Source organism: Alosa sapidissima, chromosome 2 (assembly GCF_018492685.1).
Source record: "Alosa sapidissima isolate fAloSap1 chromosome 2, fAloSap1.pri, whole genome shotgun sequence".
Taxonomy (NCBI): Eukaryota; Metazoa; Chordata; class Actinopteri; order Clupeiformes; family Clupeidae; genus Alosa; species Alosa sapidissima.
The window spans coordinates 23,541,314-23,556,647 of NC_055958.1; positions in this window are offsets into that span (position 1 = coordinate 23,541,314).

Genomic DNA, 15,334 nt, shown 5'->3' on the forward strand with positions numbered 1-15,334 from the left:
TTTTGCTGAATGAAAAAATCAAAGAAACAAATCTGTAACCTTACCGCATTAATCCAGATTTCATTTGAAAATCAGAGGTGCCCGCCCTAGGGAATGACTAAAGGGAATGACTAAAAACCCTAATATCACAAACAATGATTTTTATGGCAAACCATCACAAAATGTAATAAAATCACTATTATTAATTTGCTGAACCAGCCAATGTGTTTAAATACAGTATTCATTTAAAATGGGCTATTAGCTTACAGGTGGGGAAAACTGTACCAGAATCCTGCCTTCTGATTGGCTGTTAGAATCTTGCATTTTCATTGGCTGCCACAATCCTGCGTTCTGACTGGATGTTGGAAACCTGCATTTTCGTTGGCGTGGAATCTTGCATTTTGATTGGCTGTTAGAATCCTGTACTCTGATTTGCTGCCGGAATCCTGCATTCTGATTGGCTGCCCAAATCCTGCATTCTGATTGACTAATGGAATCCTGCTGATGGAATCCTTCATTTTCATTGGCTACCAGAATTCTGTATTCTGATTGAATGTTGGAATCCTGCATTCTGATTGGATGTTGGAAACCTGCATTTTCATTGGCTGTTGGAATCTTGCATTTTGAGTGGCTGTTAGAATCCTGCATTCTGATTGGTTGTTAGAATCTTGCATTCTGATTGGCTGTTGGAATCCTGCTTTTTGATCGGCTGTCGAATCCTGTATTCTGATGGAGTCCTGCATTTTCATTGGCTGCCAGACTTCTGTATTCTGATTGCATGTTGGAATCCTGCCTTCTGATTGGCTGTTGGAATCCTGCATTCTGATTTGCTGCCATAAACAGACTTAATGAGGCTTAAATAAGAGTAAATTAAGAGTAAAATAGACTTAATAGACAAAAGAGACCAAATTCAGACTAAAATAGGCACTTTAACTCCCCAACTCCCCAGACCACCACCATATTTAGCACTCGCTATGGCGACTCAAAAACTTGCATACACAGGTTGAGACATGCCATTAGATTTGAGCACATACTGTATAGCCACTCTCTCACGCCCAGATTGATAAGCTTTGCAAGTGACCTTATGTTTGTCTTACTGTACGCCTGTTTTATGCTGTACATTTGTTTTGTAAATAAGGGCTAATGTGAAGAACGTGTGTAGAGATTGCGCTAACAGTGTGTTTGAGCAATATTACATGTATGATCTCACCTTGATATTTGACCCCATAACCTTGAGAACCTAATCAGTTTATCTAGCCTTTATAATGTGAGATATTGTGAGCATATCCTCACACTAGTAGGGCCTACTACTGTGCTAGGTTTGATGGAGATTCTTCAACCTGCTAGGGAGATACCACGCTGAGTGGAACCACCCATGCACAGATAGACTCATGGACAGACTGGAAAACAGTATGTTTGCAGGCGGAGGCTAATCATTTGTTAAAGTACTCTATTTGTCTGCTTATTTATTTTGGAATCTACTAAAATATGCTTAGTCAGAATGCTCTATGAACACTTAAACAGGAAAAAGTAGAAGGCAGACACAGTTTCACGTGTGTTTTTAGAATGATCTTCTAATTATGTTATTGTATTTGCATTGGCCATTTCATAAGGGTTTGCACTATTTTATTTTGGATGACAGATGGTTTGCATGTTGTGTACTATATACAGTATGTTCTGTTTTTGGAGAACAATTGAGACTGAAACACATCAATTGTGTATGAGCAATCTGTAATTCCTTAGAAATAAATAAAAACACCAATGTTAGTGCAAAAACATTCAGCATCTAGTGTGTGAGAATATCAGCTCATGCTTCCTGCTGGTTTTAATTGGATGGATTTAGCCTTGTTTGTTACACAATTCTGACAGCAGCAGAGTTTTCTGTTCTCTCTCACTGTCACTGAACTTCTTGCCGAGGCCAAGGCTGACAGCACACTAACGGCCTCTGACAAGGGCACCACAGAGGTCATATCTGGACAAGTCCTCTCCCTACAGGGGAGAAGAGTCCATTAATTCTGTCCAATACTTTGAAAAATGTTTATATTTTTTTAGTGTTGGGATATGCATGAGTTGTTTTGAAAGGCCTGCAAACCTCAGATGTTTCACAGAGAAATAAAAAGCACTTTAAAACAATGCATATTGGAGGGGAATTATGAGTCCATCTGTTATTTTGCACTGGCTTTACTTTGAAGTGATATGTAATTTGAATTAACTTCATGATCTATGGCACTCTGTCTTCATAGGTACTGGCAATTCCTAATGCTCACAGAGTGCTATAACTGTGACAGCCGCTGAGATATTTAAAATATGATAAATTACATTGCTTAAGTACTTGTCATCAATCTCACCAATGCCAATTTCAACGGCTTCTCTGTGTCTCATAATGTACCAGGACCGTGCTGCTCAGTAACATCTCTTTACCTTTGTTGAAGGCTTCAATATTTGCACCGACCTCTCAGCTGCACCATTCGATGCTGGATGATATGGTGGCACCAGAGTCTATTTTATTCCATTTTTTTCAAGAAACTGCTTGAATTCTGCGGAGACGAACTGGGGTCCATTATCCGACACGACCTCTTCCGGGTGCCCATATGCCGCAAATAGGTTGCTCAACACCTCTATGGTTCGGCTCGACGTTGTGGAGGTCATGTGGAAAACCTCCAGCCACCTAGAGTGACTATCCACTATCACTAGGTAGTACTGTCTATCCTTCTCCGCGAAGTCAAGATGAATCCTCTGCCAGACTATGCCAGGCCACCGCCAGGGATGTAGCGGTGCCACCACAGGTCCCTTCTGCACAGCTTGACACACAGCACAGTTCTGGACCATGTCCTCAATCTCGCCATCCAAACCTGGCCATCATAAATAGCTGCGGGCTAGGGCCTTCATTTTGCAGATGCCAAGGTGTTCATGGTGCAGGTCTTTGAGAATCTGCTGTCTGTGCCTTTGAGGAACAATGACTCTGAGACCCCACAAAACACACCCTTGCTCAGCTTCAGGTTTCAGGCTGTCCTCATACATGTAATTAGGCCAGCCATTCATGGTATAACTCCAAACCTTGCTCAACAACGGATCTCTGCTAGTGCCTACTTTTATGTCATGAGCTGAAATGGGCAAATCTTCCACATGTGAGAAGTAGAAAATGTTGGATTCCTGTGCTGTGTTGTCCAACTCAGTCACAGGAAGTCTGGACATAGCATCAGCATTAAAGTGGTCTGACGACTTCTTGTATTCTAGCTCATAACTGTAAGCCATGAGAATCAACGCCCAGCGCTGCATACGCAAAGCTGCCAATGTAGGCACAGCTGACTTTGGCCCTAAAATAGTCAGCAAGGGCTTGTGATCTGTGATGAGAGTAAATTTGCGTCCATATAGATACTTGTGAAACTTCCTCACTCCATAAATGATTGATAACACCTCTTTTTCTATTTGCACATACTTTCTCTCTGCCTCAGTAAGAGTGCCTGAGGCGAACGCAATTGGTCTCTCGTCACCATTGTCCATCACATGCGAAATGACTGCCCCTACCCCGTACGGGGATGCGTCACATGCCAATCTCAACTGCTTCTCTGTGTCATAATGTACCAGGACCGTGCTGCTCAGTAACATCTCTTTACCTTTCTTGAAGGCTTCCTCACATGCAGGTGTCCAGCTCCACTTTTCCTCCCATTTTAGCAGAGCGTGCAATGGCTGTAGCACACTAGACAAGTTTTTCAGAAAGCGTCCATAATAGTTCAACAGTCCCAAATAAGAACGCAATTCAGAGACATTTGTGGGCTTTGGGGCCTTTACAATTGCCTCCACTTTTTGCTGAGTGGGGTGCAGGCCTTCCTGGTCTATCCGATGCCCCAAATACTCTACACTGGACTGCAAAAATCTGCACTTGGCCAACTTTGCTCTCAAGCCATAACGTGCAAGGCAACTTAACACTGCATCCAGCCTTTTTAAGTGCAGGGCCTTTGTGTTGGCTGTGATCAAAATGTCATCGAGAAAATATGTCACACCTTCTTGCCCCTGCAGAATCTGGTCCATCATTGATTGAAAAATTGACGGTGCGCTGGCAAGCCCATAGCTGAGGCGATGGTAGTGGTACAGTCCTCTGTGGGTATTAATGGTTAGATACTCTTCAGAGTCTTTGTCCAATCTCAATTGCTGATAAGCATGAGAAAGATCTAACTTTGAGAACCATTTCCCTCCAGCTAGGGTCGCAAATAAGTCCTCAGTGTTGGGCAGGGGGTAAGTCTCTACTTCCAGTTGGCTATATTACTCGCTGACATGGGAATCTCCGGTTCTGCTCTCTCCTGGTTTGAATCCTACCTCACAGGACGCTCGTTTAACGTATCATGGCTTGGTCAGCTATCTGCACCTCACCATCTCACCACAGGGGTCCCCCAGGGCTCAGTGCTGGGCCCCCTCCTCTTTGCTATCTACACCACCTCCTTGGGACAGATTATCCGTTCGCACGGCTTCTCATACCACTGCTATGCAGATGACACACAGCTCTATCTGTCCTTTCCACCTGACGACCCCCTGGTTTCAGCATGGATCTCGGATTGCCTTTCAGACATAGCTACATGGATGAAGGCACACCACCTCCAGCTGAACCTCTCAAAGACTGAACTGCTGGTCATCCCAGCTCAACCTACCATACACCACGACATCAACATCAAATTTGACTCCCTGTCTGTTTCACCAACCAGGACTGCAAGAAATCTAGGAGTTGTTCTCGACAACCAACTAAACTTCTCAGATCATGTTGCCTCAGTCGCCCGGTCATGCCGTTTCGCACTCTACAACATACGGAAAATCAGGACTTACTTGACTCAAGATGCTACCCAACTTCTGGTTCATAGTCATCTCACGACTCGACTACTGCAATGCCCTCCTGACAGGTCTCCCAGCCTGCGCAGTGAAACCACTTCAGATGATCCAGAACGCGGCGGCGCGCCTGGTCTACAACCAACCCAAAAGGGCACGTTACCCCGCTGCTCATCCAGCTACACTGGCTACCTATGGCGGCCCGCATCAAATTCAAGTCTCTAACGCTTGCCTACAAAGTAGTCTCCGGTTCTGCTCCCACCTACTTGAATGCCCTCATACAGACTTACACTACCTCCAGACCGCTGCGCTCCTCTGACGAACGACGTCTAGCTCTACCACCGGTACGCTCAAGCCAATCCAAACTTTTCTCATCTGTTGTTCCTCGTTGGTGGAACACACTGCCAGTTCCTACAAGGGCAGGGACATCCTTTTCCACTTTCAAAAAACTCCTGAAGACCCAGCTCTTTAGAGAACATCTACTCTCATAGCAACACTTACAACAAGTCTTACTGATCCTAGCACTCACCAGCCGTTTTAAACTGACAAGTAACTGTTAAAAACAGCACTCACCGACGCACTTATTCTTACTGTACTCTAATGTTTTTTTTTAAACTGTCCTAAAATTGTGAGAATTGTTCTAAAACTTACTGTTTACCATGTTGTTAGTCGCTTTGGTTAAAAAAGCGTCAGCCAAATGTAATGTAATGTAATTTATTGTGACCTTATAATCCCCACAGATGCGGATGGATTTATCGGCCTTCGGTACAACTACGATCGGGGCCCCCCATTTGCTTCGATCCACTTTGGACACTATTCCATATTTTTCTAACCTATCCAGTTCTTTTTCCACAGCCTCTTTCAATGAATATGGCACAGGGCGGGCTTTGCAAAAGACTGGATATTGAATGCTACCTCTGACTAAGAATACATTACTTTGCACTTGTAGTTACTTGCACATCAGTCTTTTATTTTGTAATCTTAATAGCAATAAACATATATTGCAATGTTAAAGAATTCATGTTGTTTCATTTAGATATGTAAATAAACATGTATAAGTTGCTATTAGTGAATTAATGGGGAGATAATCGATAATCGAATCGAAATTGAATCAGACTGAAAAAATGAATCGTTAGATTAATCGATGCATCGAAAAAATAATCGCTAGATTAATCGTTTAAAAAATAATCATTTATCCCAGCCCTAGTTTTTAATAATCTTTAACTTGGAGAATCAGCGCTCAGAGGTTGCAACGGTGACGGGAAGAGTCAAAAATAAAATTAGGGCGGTGCAAATCTCACTGATTGCAGAAGTTACTGCTGGGTGGTTGACATTGGCGGAGCGAGGGGGTGGCTTCGGGGGCTCAAGCCCCGAATCTTTTTTTGTATGTGTTTTCAATTTCCAACGATTCTAATTTCTAATTTAACTTCCCCTCGGTTTCTCTATAAATGTTACAAAATGTAGCCTACAATTACTGAGCAAATATCCCTTACTTTCAAAGCCTAATATTGACAGATAATCTGATTTCCCACACGATGAGTTTAGGCAGATGAGTTTTTGCCAGAGCCGAGATGTAGCGGTTTACGTCATAAACCTGGCAGGAACGTTTAGAGCGGCGCAGTCAGTTTAAACAGCAAGCCGGTAAGAAAAACTATTGTCAAGACATTAGGCAATTAGGCTACTGTACCTCGGAATACAAAAATAAACTTCAGAAAGACAGAAAGTTTGTTGTAGGCCTACTGTATTCTGTAGTCTGTAGTCTCAATGACCGAATCAGTAGGCTTATATACCTGTTGTCAGTTGAGTTCGTTCAATTCATTTATTGTAGGCTAGTAGGCCTAGCCTTGGCAAATATGAAACGAAGATGTAACGTGGCTACCTGCGGGATTTTGAACTTGCATGTTTCATGCATTTTAGGGCAAAAAATACCATGGGATTGATGTGTTCTGCATTTGAGGAACGTAATCAATTGCGGACGTGCACAGACAGCTCAGACACAGAGCGCATATAGGCCTAGGTTAGGCTACTTTCACTTTCTAGAGCGCATTCATTAGGCTACGTAAAAGATGCTTCATACCAAAACAACGATCAAACATTATCAAATGTATCATGACGTGGTGTCACAAAGACTTACTCCAATTAGAAAATCGAAACCAAAATCATGTAAGTGTAAGTGTTCTCTCATTGACGCCTGTAGGAGACAATATCGTTGATCCAATTTTGTAAATTTGCACGTCGTAAAGTTCAATATGAGAGTTAAAATAAAGCCAGTCATACAGCAGAACATTTTATTCAATATTTTACACCTACTAAATCATCAAAGTAAATTTCAAAACTTTTCAGCAACCGTGAGTCATAACTCGTCCTGACTGGGGCAACCTATAAGCCTAATACGTCCCACTCTGATGAAAATGATTGAAAAGAAACCGTTTGCATGATCTTAGCTCCTCTGGCCTTGTGCCGTGGGAGAGGCCCGTCCCACCTTACCCGGAGGTGGGGGAGGGGCGCCCTCGTGTCGCACTGGGCCCCTGCGGGGCCGGGGGCGTGCCACACCCCCTCAAGCTCCGCCCCTGGGTTTAATAACAGAACATCGTTTACTGAAAGCTGCAAGAATACATCAGCCCATACAAGTCTCCCGCTCCGGAGCTCACTTCCTAGCTTACTCGTTCCAATCACGTTCACTCGAACTAATCACGTTTACTGCTACATCACAGCATAAGACCCAGTCTATTACAAGAACTACAATGTGTGGCGCAATAGCACTTGGGAGTACTTCTAGCGTAGTAATATTAATTAACACCTAATTGTAGATCCTATCCACCACAGAGTTTAGAATCCATGCTTGATCGACCCCTCATTGTAGGCAACAGGCCGATGTGCATTTTATTTGGAGACTGTTTTGCGAGACAGCGCCGCATCACCCATATACATTAAAACAACCAGCGGATGGCGGGCGGGTGCGGTTTTGAAAATTGGTCAAAAAATTTTGGTGTGGATGGATGATAAGTTTTGCTATTGCAATTGGCAGTTAAAGTTGAAATAATAGCCCATCCGCGCATCTCTAGTGTGTGTGCCTCTCTCTCTCGCTCAGAGGGGAGGGGGAGGCTGAGGGGTCGATCAAGCATGGATTCTAAACTCTGTGATGGATAGGATCTACAATTAGGTGTTAATTAATATTACTACGCTAGGTCGAAGTACTCCCAAGTGCTATTGCGCCACACATAGTAGTTCTCCTGTTTATTCGCTTGGGAAATCGCCACGTTTCATGTTGTGTGACAACAGTGACATTTTTATCAAGTACTCGTGCAACTGTATTTAAGTAGGGAAAACATGGATGTTTTTGATTACTGCTATCTTACTCCCTCTATGGCTACGTCTGAGCCCGCTAGCATAGCAACATGCTAACACATTCGCGCTGCGCACCAGAGCGTTTGAGTGCACGTACCGACATGGGAGAGGTATGACCAGGGGGTCAAGAGCGTGCAGATTAGCTTCGGCATGTTAGCATACGCCATTTTCAAATATGGCGCTGCATGGAGCATTTGGAACCAGCTCCATGCATGAAAATCCGTGTTGGGCACGAGCTCTCATGCGCGTACATGTTGGTGGGCGGGTACCTATCCGGCGGCTACAGCCAAACGTTATTCAGTGCGTATTTCTTGAGGAGCCTATGAGAAGACGTGCATATTGTGGTTGTTTATCCATCATATAACAAATAAAGAAAATTGTATTGATCTTGTTTCGTTGTTGTTTGTCCCGAACAAACATACTGTAGCCTAAACATGATTAAAGACAATAAATTACACAACAGCGGCATAAAGACCTTGTCTCGTTACACCATGGGTCTCCAACACGTTGCTCTCAACCTATAGCCGCCCCCTTTGGAGCTTGCCAGAGGCTGAAGCACTAGGCTACTACATTTAAACACAATTATTGCCGCGAGGCATTCCAGCCTACGAATTTAAAAAGTAAACCATGCATAATTTAAAAAAAAAACTCAATTTAGGCTACTTCGCTATGCAATAAGGTTTCCATTAGAGCACAGCGCACGTTCAATGAATGAAGGAAAGGCCTTGTCTCGCAATAAACAGCTGGAAATTCCAACACTTTTTCAACTACACAAAACTTTACAGTGATCATCAAATACCCTCTAGATTTAAATGCCCATCAGTCTCAACATTTAACTATATAATAAAAGTCAAAAAGTAAATTAAATCTCATACCAAAACCGAAAATCGTCTGCGTTTGATAGCCTGGTATGCCGCTCCAAACAAAACGCATGTCTCACAATAACGTACAAAAGGTCTGCCTCGAATAAGCCTACCTCAAATAAATACCTGTGCTTTGCGCAGCCTAAGTAAATAGCAGACGCCGGACATAATTTAGGATTTACGAAAAGTATGCTATCATACGATGTTGGACGCCTGGCGATGCTCTGGCCGTCTACTGTGCCTCTGACACCGCTGCCTCATTTGGATGGTAACTCCACAGGTGAGCGCGAAGATTGGATGTCGTGGATGCATAAGTAAACTGTTTTTTGTTGAGTCCGCAGACAACATTCTCTTTAACGGTTACTTCACCATATGCGGTGTACAACTCAAAGTAAAGACACCACATTTTAGATGAGTTGGGGACGTAATTGTCCGCTCATGCTGACCGTTCTGTGCGTTATCTTCAATACTATCTTCAATAATATTGAATATCTTCAATATTATTTTCAAAACAGGGTGGCTATTGAGGGCTCTGGCTCCAGTCATTATTGTGGCTACTGGCTATTATTGGCTTGATTTGGTCATGGGCCAACGCTAGAATACGTTTAGAGCACCCGCTATGAGATGGCAAACAATAAAATAACAAACAAACCAATCAGGCCATCCTTAAAAATATTTTCGTTTGCCGTAACCCGACCGACCCTGTCAATTTAGAACCGACCCAAATATTTTTTTTTTTCCCCTTTTAGTCCGACCGACTTGCCGGTTGTAAACTTGCGTTAATACCGACCGATTGTTTTTTTTTTTACTCTAAACAACCAATACAAATGCAATAAAATAATAGTTCTTTTAGTAGGCCCAAGTATTGTGAATATAAATTACCTACATGCAAACGTGGCTCACTTAAAAAAAAAACCTGTGGCGTCATCTCTACACCATTGGTTTTACGCATGTCACTTCGTTTCATTCACACAAACTGATAACGCTGTTACGAAGTTCTGGAAGAACTGTGGCCAGATCTTTTCTCATCCCTTCTCCCCCTAGTCTAGCGGTGACCGTGTCGGAGTATTGAAATTGGTTGTGGTCTATTCAGCATTTCTCAAAATATGGGTCCGCAACATGGAGACTGCTGGTCCGCGGAGTCGTGGAGTGAAATTAGGCCCGGTACGCTTCATCTGATAATTTGCTGCGCAGTTGATCAAGAAACCGCGGATCGACGAAAAAAGAAAACAAACGTTTCTGCTATCGATGTCATTAAACATGGAGCCCTACAATTAAGTGGTGGTATGAGCATTCATTCAATGCGCGTCTACGCGAGAGAAACTGAAACTAATCGATAACGTTGAAAGCTCCGCTTCAACCTGTTGGAAGGCTATTTATTTATTTAACGAAACTTAATAGAACGACGTTGTTTTTTGGAACTTCCTTAGAAACAGAGCAGAGACTGTATAATACACTGTATAGCATTGAGTATTGTATAGTCAAATTTCAATATAACGTGACCAAGAGCTATTGTAGCCTTCTTTCTGGGTACATGTAGATGAGCCCTATGACCCAAAAGTCTGCCATGACCGGGCCTCAGGTCAAAGAAGTTTGAGAAAGGCTGGTCTATATAACCTGCATCAGAATGAGGTTTGCAATGGTGCGCCTGAAGGCACGGGTTGAAGACCCAGTCAGTTACGTCACGATATGCACATTTGTGTAAATTCATTCCTAGGTAATCACCATGACCAAAATTGAACTTTTTTTTTTACTTTGAATCTTGAAAAAAAAAAATATTGACCTACCTACCGACCCATTTTTATTTTTTTTTGGCTGTTACTGCAAACAAAAATATTTTTAAGGATGGCCTCATAGACTGTAAAAATGCGCTACACTTGGCACTAAAAACCGAATCGTTTATTTATAGTTCGACTACGGATATTTCACGTCATGTTCGAATGCATATTTGCAGCAGGACAGCAGGCAGACCGCTCTTAGTTAGAGCCGCTGTTATCCAATGAAATTAAGTTGCGCTTCAGGGCGACTTCACTCGGACTCCATGCGCGTTCCCGAGCAACTTTTTCTTCTTCTTGTTATGAGGCAAGGACTTTATGTGCATTATCGCCACCCTCTTACTGGAGGACGACTCTCTTTTTACAGAATATCCAATAAAAATCGACGTTGGTCCATGCGTCATTTCCAGCTTTGTAACTTGGCGCATGGTCAGAGCCGACTAGCGCTGGATCCGAACCCCAGTGTTCAAGATGGCGTTGACTATGAATTGGCCGGATTTACTAGCCTAGCCTCCACCATTCATTTGTATGGAGGGCGGGACTTAGTCACTCTCTCCAGTTATATATAATACCTCAATGGGTATGACTCAACTCGTGAAAGTTAAGGTAAGAACATATATTACTACTGACATTGGGTGGCGTATTCCTTTAACCATGATCAATAAGAACACATACATCTGCCTGAGGTAATTCCCAGATATAATCATTGTTCATTGTTGGTAAATCAAACCTTTGTATTTTATATATCATACCAATGAAACACCCAAGTTGTTTTAGCATAAAGGACAATGCTGTCATTTACAGCGTAAAGAAGAGGAAATACTGTCATACACATATATTAATGTTGTAAAAGGAAAACAAAATGAAAATAAATAAAAAGCTCAGTAGCCAAGGTTTTTTTATTGTGTTATTGGGAAAGTGGGTGGGGTGATATAAAATGCAGTATGCACTAAGAGATTCCATCATCACCCTTGGCCCCCACTCAAAGACACACAAACATCAGAAGTAACATTTTTCCAGTCCCTAATTAACTTACATGCACAAAAAGCCGCAGACATCCAGACAGCAGGAAGTTTTTTTAGCTCCCAGACCCAAACTGGAGATGAAAGACAGAGCTGCGTTCACTGCCTGAATGCATGAGAGACACAGGCTTTGATCTCCTATTTCACTGACCTCTACTTCACCTCATTGTATGATTTCATAAGGGAGTCCATGGAATAAAAATGGAATCCATACAAAAAGCTTTGATAGAATAGAAAATGAAATGTGATGCAAATATTTTTTTCTAGAAATCAAAGTTGGGTTCAGCTCTATTGTGTATTGGCAGACTTCATGACAAAACTCACAGCTCGTAAACCTGGCTGTGTTCTAAAATGTAACAGCTATACAGGTGAAACAAATGCCAAATTCATTGTAAATATATCCGGTGTTCGTTCCTCTACTGAGAACAATAATGTGTATTGATAAGACAGCAAAGCAGTGCAAAGCGGATTATCATTCCGACACAAAGTTTTTCCCCATTTTGCACTCGAGTTTTACGCCATGCACTTCACTTTTATTAAGCTTTGCACCCAGGGGTGTGGCAATAAACGACCTAAGGTGGGGTCTGGCGCATTATCCAAAAAATCGCTATCTTACACCATCTAAAAAACATTACGCCACTGACCAAGAAAAACCTGGTCTATAGTGAAAGACGCATATGAAGCACAGCTGAAGACGCACTGTCACAAGATGTAAGCAGCATCCCCTCTGCAGGATGAATGTCCTTAGGTTTTTTATTCAGTCATTCGAATATTATTGGGGTAAGTATGGCTTTTTTCAGGCTATGTTTTCGATGGTAACCCATTGTCAGTCAAGAGTGAAAGTAATTAACTGTGTATAACTGTTTTCTTGTTGACTATGAGACCACGGTGAAGTTAGTTTCACTTTGCCAGTGAGTTCAAATAATAAACGAGTGCAGATGTGTGAAGGCTATACTCTGCTAGGTTTTAGTAAAGCATGGTTTAGTGGCATACCTGTTCCATACAGTATAAGTATATATACTCTTTTGATCCCGTGAGGGAAATTTGGTCTCTGCATTTATCCCAATCCGTGAATTAGTGAAACATACTCAGCACACAGTGAACACACAGTGAGGTGAAGCACACACTAAGCTCGGCGCAGTGAGCTGCCTGCAACAACAGCGGCGCTCGGGGAGCAGTGAGTTAGGGCACTTCAGCTGTGCCTACTGGTCGGGGCGGTTACAAGTCCGAAGCGCTAACCAGTAGGCCACGGCTGCCCCTAAACAGTCTCACAGAATATATGCCCCTCTACGGTCTCGCGTGCAAGCAGATTCCTTCAAAAGCGCTGCTGACTATAAAAATACTGATGCGCTTTTTAAAGTTGCGCTGCTTGCTGTTAAAGGGAATGACAGATGTCATTCTCATTGGATTAAGAAACATAGGAATGCCTTGTTGCGCCATCCGCCTGACATTTGATTTTTGATTTGATTCGAACGTTTGATAACAAAACCACTCCCAATGTGGACTGGACTACCCACTTAATTTAATTAAGCTATTTGCTAGTGACCATGCGTTTTAGATCGCTAAAATAGGGCCCATAATATTATTATGCAAAAAGCAGTTGAGAGTACTCCTATAATTTAGTTTAGTTAACAACAGGCTTGTTTTGCTAGTGACCGCAATAAACACACACACACACACACACAAACAGGAACTAGTGTGACATGTCTAGTTTTATTCCACAGATGAATATTGGTTAAACAGTTTAACTGTAATATGATATCACATAACATTAGCTCACTGTGCTCAGGGTCCATCATAAGTTCCTGTATCGGTATACCTCTCCATTTTTGGTGGTTGTTATGGGAACGACACATCATAGAACAGAAGATGATAAGGTAAAACAAGGATTTCATACCCTTTCCGTACAGTTATGTTAAGCAGACACAATGTAGGGCAGGCGCACCTGCAGCTGTCGGCCGTACTCACTGTGCGTACCATCAGGCTACTCAACAACGAGAGAGAATTTCCCTTGTGTGTATATTCACACCAAATTGGCTACCCAATAAATTCCCAATTCTGCACAGTATCCCATTAACGGCTTGACAGTTCTGTAAAGTAAACACGTTATCAAAATCAGCTTAATGCAGAACTATACACACACACACCTTTTGTGCATGCACGCAGCAATTACAGAAGTTGTAAGCTAGCCTACTTGTTGCTTTCTTTTACCGTCTATAGTTGATGGTTATCAGCACACAAAGCTAATTCACTAACTCAAGACTAAGGCCATCATGGCTATAAAACGTTTTTGTAAACAATGAAAACAGAATGGATGGAGGCAGCAAAGCTTGAAGAGTTATTTCAGATGGACAAGAACAAGGCAGGCAAAATTGGCGTGCTTGTCAAAATGTTAACATTACAGCTTGATTATACTAAATGAATGCTTACTGATGTTAAAGCTCACACGCTGTTTAAAGCCATACACAAGGGTAAACATTGGTATTGGTAATAGGGCTGTATACATTTGTCCAAATTAATAGGTTGTTGTTAGGCGTGAAGGTTGTTGTAAAGATGTTGCATGTGAATGTTGTTAGTACTATACAGGCTACTTTTTAGCTGACCAATGCACAAACCTAAAATTGGGCAACAGACAAATATTAACAACGCTTTGAATGTTTCGTTGCCGGGGGTAGATGGGTGTGCGTATTCCTGCAGGCGCCCCTTGTGTAGGGTGTAGGGATCCATTACATTTTGCAGACACCATAATAACATTTATGAGCCTGAGTGGTGAAAATAAAAGCTTTAGTCTGAGGTAGGATTACATTGTCCGGCTGTCTGACTTTAGGTCACAACATGGCGCCTACTGTTGAGTTGTCTGAATTCTCTCTACGGCTCTGACCTGTCCCAAGGTACACATCAGTAAGCTACTGGTGAAGAGGTGGTAATGAGAGGAGGAATGCTATTAACATCAGTGCTGATGGAAATAGCACAGTCTGTGGAGAGTGACCTGCATTTTTGGCAATCCCTTTTGTATCTTTGTTGTCCCCAGATGGTATTTCATTCTTATCAGAACCTGGTAATGCCAGCATTTGAGGATTCCACTAGCTTACTCTGGTTTTCACATCTGCGAGCTGAATCACAATTCTTTTTTTTTTTCATCGCCCAACCCAACAATTTTTCGAGGCACATCCAAAAAATACTGGTACTGGCCGGTGAGAATAAGTCTGATGACAAAATCACACACAGAGTAATGACAAAAGAAAGATGCATGTCATTGCTCCCCACAAACCCTCACTTGGGAAATTGGACAGTCTTACCAAACAGAAAAGAACAAAAAAAAGCTATTATCAAGCAAAGCATCACTGTATCCACTAGAAAGAGTTTTGCAGCATTGCAGTAACAACAACTCATACAAGTATTAAATGTGTGATTGTCTTGAGTCAAGCATTTCATTTGAATGATGTGTAATAACAGTTTCCGAAAAGAGAATGAAATTGAAATGTATTTAAAAGCTTTGCAGAATTGGTGTGAGGTTCTGTCAAATGTG